Here is a 17,316-nt window from a genome sequence, read left to right as displayed (position 1 = left end):
ATGTAATGTATGGTGATTAACATAACATAATAAAATTTAAAAAATTAAAAAAAAATAAAACCCATCAGCAGCTTCATACCATTTTTTGGATAAAGACCAAAATTCTTAACCTGGCATGCCATGGCCTTGCATTATCTGGCCTCTGACAAGTTTTCAAGACTTACCAACACTTCCTCATTATCTGCTGGCTCCAGACACTCTGGCTTTCTTCCAGAGCCTTAGATTCAACACTTTGCTCTCTACTGCAAGACCCTTGCTCAGGTTTCCTCTTCTGCTCAGAACACTCTCCCCTTCTCCAAGCCCACCCTTGTCCCATCCATGCTTCTACTCCCAATTCACTCTCACTCCTCTGTAAGCTCTTGGCATAAGAAAATATTCCTTAAGCCTCCCCCATTCTAAGCTAAATACTTTAACACACACTTTCAGAAGACAATATAACTGTCCTCTCAAACACTTGTGCAAGTGTGAATTATACATTTAACAATGTGACTATTGGTTTAATGTGTGCCTTCCCCTGAGACCGTAAGCTCCACAAAGGCAGAGACGTCCTCTGGTGTTTATCTGAGCGGCAAATTCCCAACATTGCCTAAAACCATTTTTTATATAAGTCATAGACAGATATCTTAGATACTACTTTGTATTAGTCCTCACATCCTCTAAAATAGTGTACTAATACGAAATAGGTCTTCTCTTTCTCTCTTTGAAACAGAGCTGTACACATAGTAAAGCTTTCAGCACAATTCATTCCCATAGAAACTGGTGGCTTTCCTTTATTCTCTATGAACCAAATTCATAGTTCTCTGTTTTGTAGATTTATATATCTCTTGAGCCATTCTAAATGAGATACGCACATAGGGTGATTCAAATGGTTCTCAGCAATTCTTAAAATTCAGGCAGGCACTACTTCTGATGAAAAATCCATAAGCAACCTTCAGGCAGCTCCTGATGATGGCTGTCACTCGGCGCAACTGGCACAGCTATCACGGCTCCTCAGAACAAGCAAAATAGAGTATTAGCTTTCATGACATTGGACGATCTACAGATGTCTTACAGATAATTTTGCTCGACTTACTGATACTGAGCAAAAGAATGTAGAGAAACTTCTCATTGCTGACTTTGTCTGCCTACCTGGTCAATCAGACTCAGTCCCTTTAATGCCAGCCCCGCTGACCATACAATTCTTTTTGCCCCCTTCCAGGCTAGATGATGCTTACCTACTCTCCGTGGGGTCAATGTCGTATTCATCTTATTCTATACTAATTTCAAATCTATGAGATAATTTGACTTTTTTATTTTCAAGGGCATTTTTTTCTCTTATTCAAATACTTGTGGTTTTGTTTTGTTTTTGAGAGAGAGAAAGAGCTCACATGCGCGAGTAGGGAGAGAGGAGGGGCAAAGGGAGAGGGAGGCAGAGAATCTTAAGCAGGCTCCACGCCCAGCACGGCTCCTGACCCGAGGCTTGATCTCATGACCCTGAGATCATGACCTGAGCTGAAACCAAAGGTTAGACACTTAACTGACTGAGCCACCCAGAAGCCCCCAAATACTTGATTTTTTTTAAATGGAGAGTTTTGACTTTCAGAATGATTGTACTGATGTGGCTTTTAGAGCTTACTTTGGAATTCTAAAACAAGTATTGACTGGATCCTTCTCTTCACATTCTTGCCATAACAATTTTATTCTTCTACAGATGATATGTCTTTGACTGCATTCAGAAGTATTATAGTATATCATCTCACTACACATGTTCATTAAGCACCCACTCTATACCAGGGAATGGGACATGAATCTCAGGAATTCCCTCTCAATGAGTTTGTTCTCCTTCACTCATATGGTCAACAAGGAAATATTTGTGTAAATCACTTGAAAAGTGAAAGCAGCCAGCCTGCCTTTGCCACATGTGTCACACTACAGCATGAATAAATGGAGCATGTTAAACGAATATTCCTCCAAAGAGAAATCTAAAGATCATTTAAGTTACCATAAACAGGAAGAACTATAATCATCAAGAACATTATATTTAGATTATGAGGTGTCATGCTTTATGATTTTTTTTTGTATTAGCTTCATTTTAGGTTTCATTTTATGTTCCTGTCTTTGTTTTTTCATATTTTTTCCTGTCTCACCTATTTCTAAATTATGTTGTATATGTTATATATTTATGTTATGTTGTGTATTTTCTGTATTATTGTAAATTATAGATTTCCTTTATATATTTTTGGAACAAGAGAGTATATAAATAAGTAGGCCTTTGATGCATAAATAGGTCTTTTCAGAAAAAGTTAAAAATATACACATGCATGTTAAGAGTGGAGAAGCGGATCAGCAGCAAGTGTAATCCAACAAACCTTTGGTATATCTTACCCAAGTAATTATTGTCCCTGGAGGGTCTTTTTATCCTTATAAAGTGCATTCTCAGCTGAAAGTTCTCAGTATGCATGGGGCGCCTGGGTGGCTCAATTGGTTAAGCATCCAATTCTTGATTTTGGCTCGGGTCCTGATCTCAGGGTAGTGAGATTGAGCCCCCTGTCGGGCTCTCCTCTCAGTGGGGAGTCTGCTTGAGAGTCTCTCCTTCTGCCCATCCCCCACTCAAGCTTTGTGTGTGTGTGTCTCTCTCTCAAATAAATAAATAAATCTTTTAAAAAAGTAGTTCTCAGTATGCATTAAAAGCAGATGTGGACAAATTCACATGGGCTGAAACATATGAAATAAGTTGAGAAGATGTCTCTGAATTGGGAACCTGGAAAGCATTGCAGTCATGAATATAATATTTGGATAGGAGTTTAGGTCATGGAGAAAGTGAAAGAAATACTGATATCAGATCATCAAGGAGAGAGACATCAATGTGAGCATATAGAGGAATAACAAAAAGAGATTCCCAGACTGCTGGTCAGGAAGATGTACACCATCAGAAAAAGTACAGAAAAAACAGGTAGAGAGAAGAATAAAAGCTCTATTTCTATATATTGGATTAAATGGTGGGAGATACAGCACAGGGTTAAAAAAGGAAAATGAATAATTATTGAAAATATTTAAACATGTCTCAGCTTAGACTGCTCTAACAAAATACTATAGACTGGGTGACTTAAATGACAGACATTCATTTTTCACAGTTCTGGAGGCTGGAAAGTCCAAAATCAAGGTGCTAACAAATTCAGTTCTTGGTAGGGACCCTTTTCCTGCTTATAGAAGGCTGCCTTCTCATGTATCCTCACATGGCAGAGGGAGGAAGCTCTGGTGTCTCTTTCTCTTCTTATAAGGGCACTAATCCCATGATGGGGGCTCCACCTACAGGATCTCATCTAAATCTAATTACCTTCCAAAGGCCTCACTTCCTAATGCAATTACACTGAGGATTAGGGTTTCAACAAATGATTAGGGGCACAAGCCTTCAGTTTATAACAGAGCATTTTGCAAGAAAATGAGGGGAAGATAATGCAATCAAGGTGAGAACCCTTGAGACATTCACAGAAAAGAGCATGGGAGAAATGCCAAAACTAAGTAACATGTTGTAGGATACTGATGGCATGTATTTTCCAAAGGATCAAAGGCCTGAGAATACAGTGAAGTCTTTCAGTTTGCAAAGAGTTCAAGAATGAGAACAATATTTTTGAACCTAGACTTCCAGAGGGCAGCAAAGCTGACTTCAGCAACAACAATTTCCCTGGAAGTAGCCAAACGGAACAAAATTTGTAACTGTGAAAGAAATTTAGCAACACAGAGAAGGAAGATAGAAACGGGGAGAAGTACTATTCACTGAGTAACATTCTTGTGCCAAGTTCTGTGCTTTCTCATTCATGCCTCGAATCCTGTAGCAATACTAAGGGGGTGGAAAAAAACAAAGACATTTATAAACTAGATGTTGGGTATGTCACCAATCAGAAAGTGTTTTTATCATTTTAAAGAAATTATCAGACAAACCAGGTTGAGGGTTTACAAAATAACTGACCTAGAATCTTTAAAAATGCTAAGGTTATAAAAGACAAAAGACAGATGAATGGTTCCAGATTAATGAAGACGAAGGAGACATGATAGCTAATGGTATCAGAGGGTTATATGAAAGTTAAATAATGATACAGGAATTTTCCTAGATTATATGATCCTGGTAGTATTTTTCAACTTTTTAAAATTTGTCATTTGTTATGATTTCTTTTTATTTTGAAATAAATATTCTTTCATACATTTTATTTTGTAATGCTATATTCTTTTTCTTCTATGGGGCCCCTAAAAATGTCTGAGCTTCAAGCCCTCCAAAGCCTTAATCTTCTCCTAGAAGAGGAATAAAAGAATATAATAAAGGAAAAGAGGGAACATTTTTATAGATAGTCATGTAGTGTAGTAAAGAAAAGAAATAGGGGTGTTCGTCCAAAACATGTGTTCATCTTCTGGCTGAAGTAATTCCAGACCTTTAGATGGATACAGTTGACCTCTAATCTTGAGGATCAATGCACAATATTTAAATGATCAGTTAATGTGTACAGAGAACTTCTAGATACAGTAAAGAATTACTTACCTATATTATTAGAGAGTAGTTTTACAGAATGGCATTTTCACTTAAGCAGAATGAATCATTAGGTCTCAACTGGAGTGTTTAAACTGTGACAGAAAAGAACTAATTAAAAAAAAAAAGAACTAATTTAAGGACTGCAGAAGTTAAAAATGCACAACTTTAAAGCAGGATTACTCTAGATATTTGCATTTAATTTTCTAGGCTTCCTTTTCTTCCTGTTCATCTAGTATTAGCCAATTCAGTAATGACAATGTAAAGATCTATACACACAGGCCCCTGGCAGAGGTTTAGATACCCAATGTTTAAGAAACGAAAAGTTTTCATCAGTGGGTACAACTATTCACTTTCCTCTTTTATACAAGTAATCAAAAGAAGATCTGGCTTTCTTCTATTGTCAGCTACTTTTTAAAAATCAGCACACATGTTCTTTAACCATTGTACTGCTAGTATTGTTCAGTAATTTTTTGTCCCTTTGGATTCTCGAGCTATGTCTTGGTGCTATTTTCCTAAAAACTAGGCAGCATTTATTAGTCATTGACAGAATCACATGTTATAGAATCCATAAAAGTAGACAAATAACAGATTTTATTCAATTATATATTTGTACACAGACTTCTGTGTTCTGCCCAAGTGAATGAATACTTTGAGTTTCAATAGCCTCTTCAATGCTTCAGAATAACATGTGAGCCCCCAGAAGATACTCTTACACGATATTATGTCTTAGCCACCTGCGGGAGTGTTCAAAAGATTTGAGTATACTTTCTACGTAACAGTCATTCATTATCCTAAATACATGGTGCTAAACTTTAAATTCATCAGCCACTCCATGAATGTTGTCTTGTTCAAAGAATGTCTTGTTCCTGGCTTTTCCTCTGAGTAAATAAGATACCAATAGGGTATTAGTACATTTATTTGTGACATCAGCCATCAAACTCACCAACAAACTGTGACTCTGAAGCAAGAGATGGGCCTTTAGAAAAGAGCATTAAAAGCCTGTCAAAATTCCATTAAGTACTGATTCCTCTGGGAGGCCTGCCTTCTTAGCATCTACTCTCTGACATTGATTAGAAGCATGGTATCCAAGGGCAGCTCACTGTTAGTTAGCCCCAAAATTGCACTCTGGAAAGAGATACACAGCATCTGGCTGAATTCTGTCAGAAATTCTTTTAGAGCAGGGCCAGAAAGAAAGATTCGGTATCTTATTTCTGTGGCCAACACACTGTTAATTTCTAAGCTGGTACAAAGATCTGATTAGTCAATGAACATATTTTGTTGATAAAAGTTCCAGAAAACAATTAAAATGCAAACTACTTTGTTTTGGAAACTATTGATGCTGTCTAAAAGACTTGCATCTGGCACCCTAAACATTTCAGCTTTCATCAGACTCCGCATGTCCCAGTTTTTTGGCCATCCCAGTTCGTGATTATTCTCAAAATTTTTGGAAATAACCAAAAGACTAATTAGGTCATTTGTAGCTTGGCTGCAGTGCCAGGTCCAGAATCCCAGCTGGAAGTGAAGGCACTTAGGAGAGCAATCACCATGTCTAACACTGCCGCCTGGCTTTGGGGATGATTGACATCTCAAGAGCTGAACAAGCTTAACATTGAATGAAATGCATTGAGGCAGAGCTGACACTAGGAAATGAACACATTTTTTTCTACAAATATTTGCCAGGCATTTGCTATGCGCTATCCATTGTTCTAGGTGCTGGAGATAGAAAGGTTAAAATAAAATACCCCTGCCCCCCCAAAAAAAACATAGCATATGGATGCAGACAAGTATGTGATTTACAAGATAGTATGACAAATGTCACAACTGAGGCAAAAAAAAAGAACGGAAAAAGGGTGGTAAGGTGTTGCTAGGAAGGAACAGCACATTTGTAAAAAAGCATGACAATGGCAAACATGGCATCTTCTGGGAAATCAAACTGTTTAGAGTATAGTATACAAGCACCTTACCATGACTTATAATGCTCTGCATTGTTTACCAGCTTCTCACATTTTTAGCATCCTTTAGCTGTTCGCTGTTATTGAGTTGGCTCAGGCCTTTGTGCAGATCTTCTGACACTTCACGCTTTTTGCCCACATAGTTCTGCCATGAATGAGTCAATTGCATCCTTCACCACAGCTTATATATCACCCCTGCAAAGACGTATTTAAGTGACAACATCTCCCTTATATTATTCTCCATCATGGCAACCTAAAGAATCCCCATATTACTAGGTATCTCATTTTGTAATTACTTCTTTTTGCATTTACTTGTTTATTGCCTATGCAATGAAAATCTCTATCTGAAACATGGCCATGTTGGCTTTCTTTCATGCCTCTAATTTAGTAGTATTCTGATAAATTTTGAAGACTGATTTAATGGTCCCAGATGAAAGTGATCTACTGTTTTATTACGTCTGATATAAATGGCATTCTGGTTGTATAGTTTACTTAATATTATGTACATTTCATCATTACTATAATGAAAAATAGTGATAGGTTCCCTGAAACTTTATCAAGTTTTAATATCTAAAGAAGCAGAAGATAAAGTTATAAGACTTTTGGTCATTTTTATTTATTTATTTTTTTAAGATTTGATTTATTTATTTGACAGAGAGAGACACAGAGAGAGAGGGAACACAAGCAGGGGGAGTGGGAGAGGGAGAAGCAGGCTTCCTGCAGAGCAGAGAGCCCAATGTGGGGCTCGATCCCAGGACCCTGGGATCATGACCTGAGCCGAAGGCAGATGTTTAACGACTGAGCCACTCAGGCGCCCTGGTCATTTTTAATCTCTTTTTAGGATACCATGTATATACCATGTAAGTGTGGTATATTACTAGAATTTCATAACAGGTTAGCAGTAGAGCTCAGGTTTGAAAGCACAATACTTGTACATAGACTTTGATTTCGCCTTAAACCAGGCTTGGTTTCTCTTCAACTCTCTTTGCTTAGTATCTCCCAGATTCATCAGATGAAAGAAAAATAAATGTGTCTCTCAAAGCCTTCCTTATTCAAAGAAGTTCTTTTTGCATTGCAGATCTTAAGTTCTTTGTATGAGCATCTTGTACGAGCTGGTGCCTAAATAAGCTACATAGAACTATGTATTTAAAAATCTCATTGTCTCATAAAAATTCACAAGTCCTTAAGTGTGATTCAAAAACAACAAGTAATCAAGAAAGAAACTTTTAAACACTAAGGAAAAGTGATATAGCAAGTGACTAATAATAACAAAAGAGTAAAATTTGACCTACCAAACTAAAATAAGATAAAATTGAGAACATCTTAAAGAAGATAATAATCCTAATAGCTTTTAATTGTTAGAAATCTTCCATTAACAAAGGATATTTACTCATTTTTTTATCTGTGCTTCTATGAGCCATAAAATTAGAATCTGCTTTCCATAAGCTAAAAAGAAGACATCAGGGCATAAAAATGTTATGACTATGCACTTTGATGTTCTATGACCTTATTAGAATATTCTAATTCTGAAAGGTAATTTATTTTTATTTACTTCTATTATTTATACATCATTGATTTCACTTCTCAAGATTAAGTTCATTGACAGAAATCTTTACAGGATGGCTGAGCACTTCCTAAGGAACACAACCTGAAGTATATCCTACAGTTCTAACACAGTGCCTTCAAAGAGAAAATTGGACCTAAATGTCTAAATGTCTTTTGTCAGGGACAAAATATCATAAGGCAGTTTTACTGGAGACAAGAAAATGAGTTATTGAAGCAGTAAGCCAGCCACGTCACCCTTCCTTACAGACACTCCACATTTTATTGTCTGTCCAAATATCTATAGGAACAGTAACCTGAATTGGGGCTCATGATCTATTTTCTTGTTGCACTTACTTTCTGGCCTTTTATAATAAAATATAAACTTTTAATTCCATGTAATGAATAATAACCTTCTAACTACTTTTTAAGAAAAATATAATTTCCCAAAAATATTAAGCAAGAAAGTGGTTTTTATTGGATATTATTCCCAGTTTTTTTATATCATTGATTATTACATTTAAAAGACATTAAGTGTAGGGGAAGGGAGGGAAATCTGAATGGGAAGAGGTCAGAGAAGGAGACGAACCATGAGAGACTCTGGACTCCGGGAAAGAAACTGAGGGTTAGAGAGGGAGGTGGTTGGGGGGAGGTGGTAACAGGGTGATGGGTATTAAGGAGGGCATGTTTTGTTATGAGCACTGGGTTTTATACACAACTAATGAATCATAGAACACTGCATCAAAAACTAATGATGTATTACACAGTAGCTAACTGAACATAAAAAAAAAGACCTTAAATCAATTGATAATATGGTCCAGGTGGGGGAAGAATTTCATAGTGTTTCTAAAGCATGTATCATGAATTCATTTCTATGCCACAATAAAATGTTGTGATTGACTGAATATTTACAACTGTTAGGAGTGGCATCTGAAGGGGCAGAGGGCAACAACTGGACAAAGGTCTTCTCTGTGAAGTCTAAACCCCACTCTTTTCCCTGAAAGTGAGGCAGAGTCAAACCACCACAGTACTTCATTTCTTGTATAGTCCCCCCTCTTATCCGTGGGGGCTATATTGCGAGATCCCCCAGTGGATGCCTGAAACTATGGATAGTACTGAACCCCATATACACTATGCTTTCTCCTACACATACATTCCTATGATAAACTTAACTTATAAATTAGGCACAGTAAGAGATTAACAACAATAGCTAATAATAAAATAGAACAATTGTACAATATACTGTAAGGAAAGTTATGTGAATGTGGTCTCTCTTCAAATATCTTGTTGTACTGTACTCACCCTTCTTGTTGTTATGATGGGAGATGATAAAATGCCTACAGGATGAGTTGGAATGAGGTAAATGACCTAGTCATTGTGATGTAGTGTTAGTCTGTTATCTACCTTCTGACAATATGTTGGAAGGAGGATCATCTGCCTCCGGACTCTCAACTGCCTGGCAGTAAGTGAAATGGCAGAAAGCAAAACTGTGGAAAAGAGGGATGGCCATATTCTGGGGGTTATTTCACTTCTCAGCTTCTCAGCCAGCAGAGTACAATCAAACACATCCACATTGGCAAAGTTCTCTGAAGAAACAACAGATACACTTCTACCCGCTCTCACAACAGCTGGGGTTAGCTGGTGGAGTGTTTAGATGATATACTGGTGGAATTCACAGGTACTTTCTTTTAAATCAAAGGAGTATTTAATACCATTATTTATGTATTAACATGTATTCTTCTCCTCTCCCCCTCCATCACCACTACCTCCCCCCCAACACACACACACACACACACACACGCACACACACACACACCATTATTTTGTGGCCCATCTCAGGGTCCATGAATCAGAATTTTAATAGGTTCAGCAGAAGGAATCTGATATTTTATTAAGGAAATAAAAATTTGAAAATCCACGGCTGCAAGCTTTTAATAGACAATAGGCTATCAGCCCATGTATTTTAAGAATCTTAATGATTCTCAAAGGTTTATTTACCACCAGACACAGAATGAAGGCATTATCTTACTTCCCTAGTTAAGCTCTGAGAATATTCTAAAATTTATATAATCAGTGAAAACTACAACAATTTAAGCTAGGACAGAACCAAATTTATTATATAATCTTAATGACAGTACTACGTATATTGACTTTATGAAAGTTTTCCCAAAATAATAAGATGTTTAATCATGGTTCTTTAAGTAATCAGAAATGTGAATGTTTATGTCTGTTTTACCTACTAACATCTAACAACTGGTAAGTGTAGTCAATGTTTTATTTTGCACATTTAAATGTGATCCCATCCTTTTGTCTATCCACCATCCAGCATCAATGCAGTACTCCTAAATGAGCAACCTTAAAATATCCTTTTAAAAATTTTACCATCACAAAGTTCATTCTATTTATGACTACATATGTCCTGAGTGAATATAGAAAGAGCTGCTAGCAGATATTCAAGGTTTCATAAAACAGAGCGATTGGGGAAATGGTTTTAAATTCACTTGATTTGACATGATTTAGATAAATAGGGCAGATTAAAAAATTAAAAAGGTGACTTTTATGCGTATGTTAATTGGCAGGAGAGGTGAAAGTTAACTGACCTGTTTAACCTCCTTTCTGAAATAGAATAATAACATGCTATAGTTGAAGTAATACTTGGCAGCCAGAAGAGGCTCATAAACATAGGGTGACTTGAGCTCTTTGTTTTAAAAAAGCAAATGGCACTGTAAAAACAAACTCTTTTTAACTTTTAAATTTAGAGTATATAAAAGATTAAGAAATGAAAAACACGCATTGTATAGAAAGACAGCAAGAATTTGCATTCAGAAACTGTCTGCCTCAAAGCAAACTGGGTAACCCTCAAAAAAAAAAAAAGAGCTAGATAATAATTCTTATAAATTGTGGTGAATCAAATAATGCTTTTTATATTTTATATATTTATATAATGTATTTTATATTTGTGTAATGCTAATTGATTATATACATTTCATGTTGGTGAACATGAGCTATAAAAGAATTGTCATCTTAGTATATTCACCATTGGTCCTTGCTTGTTTTTGTTTTCTCTTTGTAAAACTGGGTAAGATGATTGAGCAAAATTAAGTCATTTAGAAATTCAGTAAAGGAACTAATAAGAACAGAATAGTTTTAACCTAGGTTTTTTTTTTTACTAGTCCCTAAGAGAAGTCAAATTTTGAAAATTGTATTTAATTATAAAAATTGAACTTTTTGCTCTGAATTATAAAATATTAATTATAACAAAGATTAGCTGTGATGCATGGATTCCCACAAATTCATGTGCTAAAGCAATTTTTGAGAAACTCTAAATTTTTTTTTTTTAGAAACAGAGAGAGAGAGTACACATGTGAATGGAGGTGAGGGGCAGAGGGAGAGGGAAAGAGAGAATCTTAAACAGGCTCTGTAAGCATGGGGCTCAATCTCACAACCCTGAGATCATGACCCGATGAGTTAACCGACTGAGCTACCCAGGTGCCCAAGAAGCTCTAAAATATAGCAAAAAAAAAAAAAAAATACGTCCAACATGAGAATTATGTTTTGGCTTCAAGCCCCACAGATCATGAAGATTTCCAATAAAGATTCTCCGTAGCCAATCTGATCAACTCACTCTAAGTTTGGAGGATATATTTCAGTGCCATCAATTTTGATCCCAAGATCTCATCCTCCTTTGAATATAAAGTAAATCAGGCTTGCCATTGGTCCCACATTTTGTACCTTCATAACTACAGAACTTCACCTCCTTTCCAGGAGACTTTCCCCTTCTAAAATCTGTAGAGCATTGGATTATAGACCCAATGAATCATAGAATCATCAAGACCAAGGCTAGCTCCACTGAGTTGCCCTTCATACTCTGCAGAGCCCACTCCCCTGTCTTCTTCTGTTTCCCACTTAGGTAACTATTCAGAGCACCATTCAGGCTAATGCTCAGGCTGTTACTGAATTGCCCCAGACAATGGCATCATCTCTGTTGTCTGAAAAGGACAGTGGAAATGCCTTCCTTATTTTATTGTCCTTCTGTACAGGAGAGCCTCAAATTAATACAGACTTTAGGGACGTGGCTCTTCCAGAATTTCACATAGCAGCTTATCCCCATGGCATATGCCTGCTTCCAGAAAGTTTAGGTGAAGACTGCCTCAGCCTGTGTTGTTAAACTTGCCTCATCATGCAGCACCTCACGTGTTCCAAGGTAGAATTCTCTCTAAAAACTCAGAATCCTATCACCTACCTCCATTCTTATGTCTCAATCTATTCACCTGTTAAGTCATACCACTTTCCTATGAGGGATTTCAACTTCCATGTAAATCAGGAGTAAACATACTCTAGGTGTCAGGAGGATAGGTGAGAGCAAGTCATTACCTACTTCTATAAGCCATGCTTAACATTCAACTACCCCAGCACAAAAGAACTTAGTTGCTACGACGTACAGAAAATTATTAACAAATGAGTATTATCAAGTTAACAAGGCCTGTGTTGTTATATATACAGTTTCATAATCTCTTAGGAAAGAAAATATTTATCTTTCTCAAAAATTCACCTGGAAATTATTTTCATGGTACAATACCATAATCATGATTTTGATCATGTTCAACAACGACATCAATGAGAAAAACAGGCTTTCAGGCTTGTACTGTTCTTTCCCCCATGGTACCAACATTTCACATATATTTTAGGATGCTCTGCTTGTTGCAACATACCATCTTATGGTGCTAGGAACATATCTGGAGTAGAGTGGACATTTGCAGTAAATATTTTTGGAATAAATAAATAAACCCTGTCAGTTTGCTAGGTACACCATAATAAAATACCACAGACTAAGCAACAGAAATTTATTTTCTCACAGTTCTAGAGGCTAGAAGTCCCAGATCAAGATGTTGGCAGGTTTAGTTTCTCCTGGAGATCTCTCTCCTTGGCTTGTAGATGGCAGCCTTCTTGCTGTGTCCTCACGTGGTCTGTTCTCTGTGCACATATCACTGGTGTTCCTTTGGGTATCAAAATTTCTTCTTCTTATACCACCAGTCAGATTGGATTAGGGCCTACCCTACTAGCCTCATTTTAACTTAATCACTTCTTTACAGTTACAGGCCCTATCTCCAATTGCACTCACATTCTGAGATACTGAGGGTTAGGGTTGCAACATAACGAGTTTTAGGAGGACACAATTCAGCTCATAACATGAACTATCAGTGTTTATACCATCCACTCAAAATTTATGATTATAATATGAGAAGCAAATGCTAACTTCCTTATGCATATAATTTCATTACTACCTATTTGGTCAGTATACAGGTATATTCTACAAGAAATCTAAACTAATTCAACAGAGAAGAAATTCAGTAAATATAATGAATTTTAATGAGAAAAAGTCAAAAACTTAGTTCAAACGCCAATGTGTGTGCAAGGAAACCAGTTAACGGTTTGTAGCAGTCCTCATAAGAACCCTTTACACGTATATTAAGTGAGTAATCCTGAGAGAAATTGTGAAGAATGAAGAATACTAGACAAAAGGGGAAAGTGAAAACAAAACTCTGGGGGGGGGTCTAAAATCATTTATAGTTCAGAACTTAATTATATAGATGGGTTTTGTAAAAAATTTTCCTGAAAGCATTGGGAAAGAGAAGCAAAATCCTGTAGTGGTTAAAAGAAGCCACTGGGAACAAAACTGACCTGTGCCTGAATCACTGTCCCACCACATCCTGGCAATGATTTGGACGAGTTAGTTAATCTTTCTGAAGCCATTTCCTCTTCTGTAAAATAAATGATTGGAAATTAAGGAAAGAAGTTAAGGAAAGGGCTTGTGCAATGGCTAGAAAACTATGAATATTCAATGAATGACCCTGAAAAAGAAGGATATAAATTAAATGGAATGCTAAATATTGCACTATCTCGTGCCAACATATGATTATGGACATGTGGTTCATTTGGGACATATGTAGCCCTGGTACAGAGCCCGAGGTACACCAGATTGAATCATCATCATCTTCAGTAGCAGCAACAACCTTTATGGGACTTATATGTATTGAAAATTTACTCTGTGACATAATATTCTTGAAGTTTTATACGCATGATCTAATTTAATGCAGCCTTCTCTCTCTCTACACACACACACACACACACACACACACACACACACACATATACCTTACGAGGTAGTCACCACCATTATCCACATATTATAAATGAAGGAAAGTGATTTTCCCAATGTCATACACTTTACCCGTAGCTTAAGTCTTTATGATTCCAGACCCTGAACTTTGGCCCAGCATAGTTACTGCAATAATATTCAGACTGAAACCAGAGAAGCCAACTGCAAATTATGGTAATCAGATTATTAAAAATGTCCAGGGTTAAAATATATTAAAATTATCTTTCATTGGAAATCTGAATAGGCAAAAAAGTCAAATGTTTTCTCTTGTGTCCTATTTTACAAACTTTCAGGTAGAGGAGTTGACTTTGGACATATACTTAAGAAAGTAACTAATCTCAGGCTCTTTCACTTGAACTTCACTGAGCTCTTTTACTTGTCACTGTAACAGTAAAGCCAAGGGCTTCTCAGAGGTGCTGAATTCAACAACTCCCAAACAACAAGTATTAGCGGTTCTTGTTATAATTCTTAAATTAATTGTCCTTATTTTTTAAGCCATGTTTATTTTTTAAAGGTTTTATTTATTTATTTATTTGAGAGAGGGAGAGAGAAAGAGGATGAGCAGGGTTACAGGCAGATGGAGAGGAAGAGGGAGAAGCAGACTCCCCTCTGAGTTGGGAGCCTGACGTGGGCCTTGATCCCAGGACCCTGAGATCATGACCTGAGCTGAAGGCAGGAGCTTAACTGACTGAGGCACCCAGACCCCCCCCCCTTTTAAGCCATGTTTAATTGAGCTTTCTCTTAAAGAGAGCTAAAAACTTCCCTGAATGACCCAAGTTTGCTTCTCTGCGCAAATATCTTCACTAATCAAACGTGAATTAACTGTGATAACTCCTCATATTGATTGATTTTCTCTCCAGTTCACATATAAGCTTTCTATATTCCTTCCTGGGGAAAAGAAGATTATAATTTTAGAATAGAGAATATGGAAAATTGTTCTTACACAAAAACTATTTTTATATATGATTAAATTAACAAAAAAAGGCCCTGGGCAAAAAATGAAAAATTTCAGCAAAAATAATTTCACATATGAAAATTTTCCATGCAGCTCTAATTATGAGTATATTGCCCACAAAACAATTGTCATTTTCCATTTTCAGATCAATATCATGCCAAAAAATGAAAAGCAAAGAATGCCTCTTGCCATAATTTTAGATAGTTTTGCTAGCAAGAAATTCATTTAGTTTTATGTATACTCTTTCATCATCAGTAATATAAGAATTTACTCTATCTTTCTGCAAAAACTATCACACAGTATATTCTCAGTGCCAACTCTTCAGAATCTGAAGGCTTGGTTGCCTATGGACCATGTGTAATGCTGCTGCTGGTACTCTCCCTGGCACTTATTATCCCGGAAACACTTTGCAAAGTTTTCAAGCTATCATCACAGAATGACTTGACACCATGGCCTCTGCACCATCATTGAAATTTCTTCTAAGGGCAATAGAAAGAACAAGAGAAAACATTCAGAAGCCAATAAGACACTCTTTTTCCCTTAAGAGGTTTAAAACTATCACAGATTTTCAAGCAGAACTGGGCACATGCAAATACATAAGAGCAGCAATGCATCACAGATTGGAAGTGTACATCACCCACAAGCAAAATAGTTTTTTTTTTTTAAAGTAAGCAGTTAATATACATCACACACCCATGACAATCTTCATAATTTACCACTTTCAAAAAAGGGTAGACTTTCTTTTTCCCTCAAAAGACTTCACAAACCATATCCATGGTATACTATAATATCCCTGAAGATAGGTAATGTGCTGTAATACAAAATAAAATGTTATGTGTTAACCTATCTGCAACAGAGGTTTTAGATGTTTAGGATATATTCTTTTATAGCTCTTCAAATTTGACAACTCTTTATCAGGAGAGATTTTCCTTTATTCTATGATTATATTTTTCCTATTCCATATTCAAACATAATTTCCTTTATGTTAATGACGGCAATACTAGCTGTCAGTTTGAGTGAATTGAGGCCTGCCAATAACCATGTGAATGAGCTTGAAAGCTGATCCTTCAACCCTAGTCAAGTTTGGAGATGAATGTAGATCTAGTTGACAGCTTGACTCTAACCTCATAAAAGACCCCAAGCCAGAATGTCTCAGCTAAGATGCTCTAGGAAACTGGAACTTCAGAATCTGTATCGGATAATAAATATATTAAGCTGCTAAGTTTTGAGGAATTTGTTACACAGCAATAAATAACTTCTACAGACCAAACAAGAACTATTCCCATACTATTTAAGAATAAATAAAAAAGGACTTGAAGACTGAAAATCACATTATAGCATTCACAGTTCATGGTGAATGGGTATTAGTAAAAAGTGCTTACTTTAGAGTTTAGGTTTGATAAAGGTCAACATATTCTTTTGCCTTTGTACAACAAAGTCCCAAGTTAACAAGGCCTTATATGTCTGCTTATCCATCTAATTGGTTTTCTGCCTATCTATCTATCTATCTATCTATCATCTATCTATTTTTCTTTCTACCCATCTATCTATCCATCAACTGATCTATTTTTCTATCTAGATATTTAGGCCAAGTGAACCCTACCTGAATATTAGTCAAGATTATTGGGTCTAGAGAGGGAAAAATCTTTCTGCATTACTGATTCTATCTTCAAGAGTTAAAATTCTTAATGTGCTATTCATTATGTAATGCTACTTTATGGTGTTAAGTGGTAAAATCATAGTATACAATCTTGGGCAAAGAAAATTTAAAAAAAAAAGAACAGTTGAAGATTAAAATCTAAGTAACAATAAAAACATGGCCAATACATCTAATCAATCTTACTGAGGCAGGTATACTATGGGATTTTTGCTAACATAGAAGGTTTCACTTTAACCAAATCATATTTTATTAAAACTTTCCAGGTGTAGGTAATATAAAATGATAATTTTAGGTTCATTAATGTTAAAAACACAGACAACAAAACCCTGAAATTATTATTATTATTTTCTTTTTTACTGCTAACATTAACTCTCAGTTGTGTATTACAGGATGGCAAACCAACACAAAACTTAGCAGTTTAAAATACTAGCAATGTGTATATTATTTCTCATGATTCTACAACTAAGGCTGGGTATATCTGGGTTTTTTTAATTTTGTTTGTTTGTTTGTTTGTTTTGGTCCATATAGTCATAGTGTCTGACT

The 17,316-nt window shown here is 36.1% G+C and overlaps 1 long non-coding RNA gene across 4 annotated transcripts in view; it reads right to left on the bottom strand.

Annotated features, from left to right (window-relative positions):
- Positions 1–125: 125 nt before the first annotated feature.
- Positions 126–17,316, bottom strand: part of LOC116632944 — a 50,414-nt gene continuing 33,223 nt past the window's right edge. Inside the window, exons 1-4 of one of the 4 annotated variants that reach the window (XR_004299540.1) lie at positions 13,681–14,630; positions 6,469–6,651; positions 4,514–4,612; positions 126–986 (exon numbers count right to left, since the gene is read on the bottom strand). This is a non-coding gene — a long non-coding RNA (uncharacterized LOC116632944). Of the gene's footprint in view, positions 990–4,513; positions 4,613–6,468; positions 6,652–13,680; positions 14,631–17,316 lie in introns of those variants that run through there. The other 3 variants (XR_004299542.1, XR_004299539.1, XR_004299541.1) reach the window with 3 other exon arrangements.

This window comes from Phoca vitulina, unplaced genomic scaffold (assembly GCF_004348235.1).
Source record: "Phoca vitulina isolate PV1807 unplaced genomic scaffold, GSC_HSeal_1.0 scaffold7, whole genome shotgun sequence".
Lineage (NCBI taxonomy): Eukaryota > Metazoa > Chordata > Mammalia > Carnivora > Phocidae > Phoca > Phoca vitulina.
The sequence above is the reverse complement of the archived record's forward strand: the minus strand, read 5'-3'. Positions and strand labels throughout refer to the sequence as shown.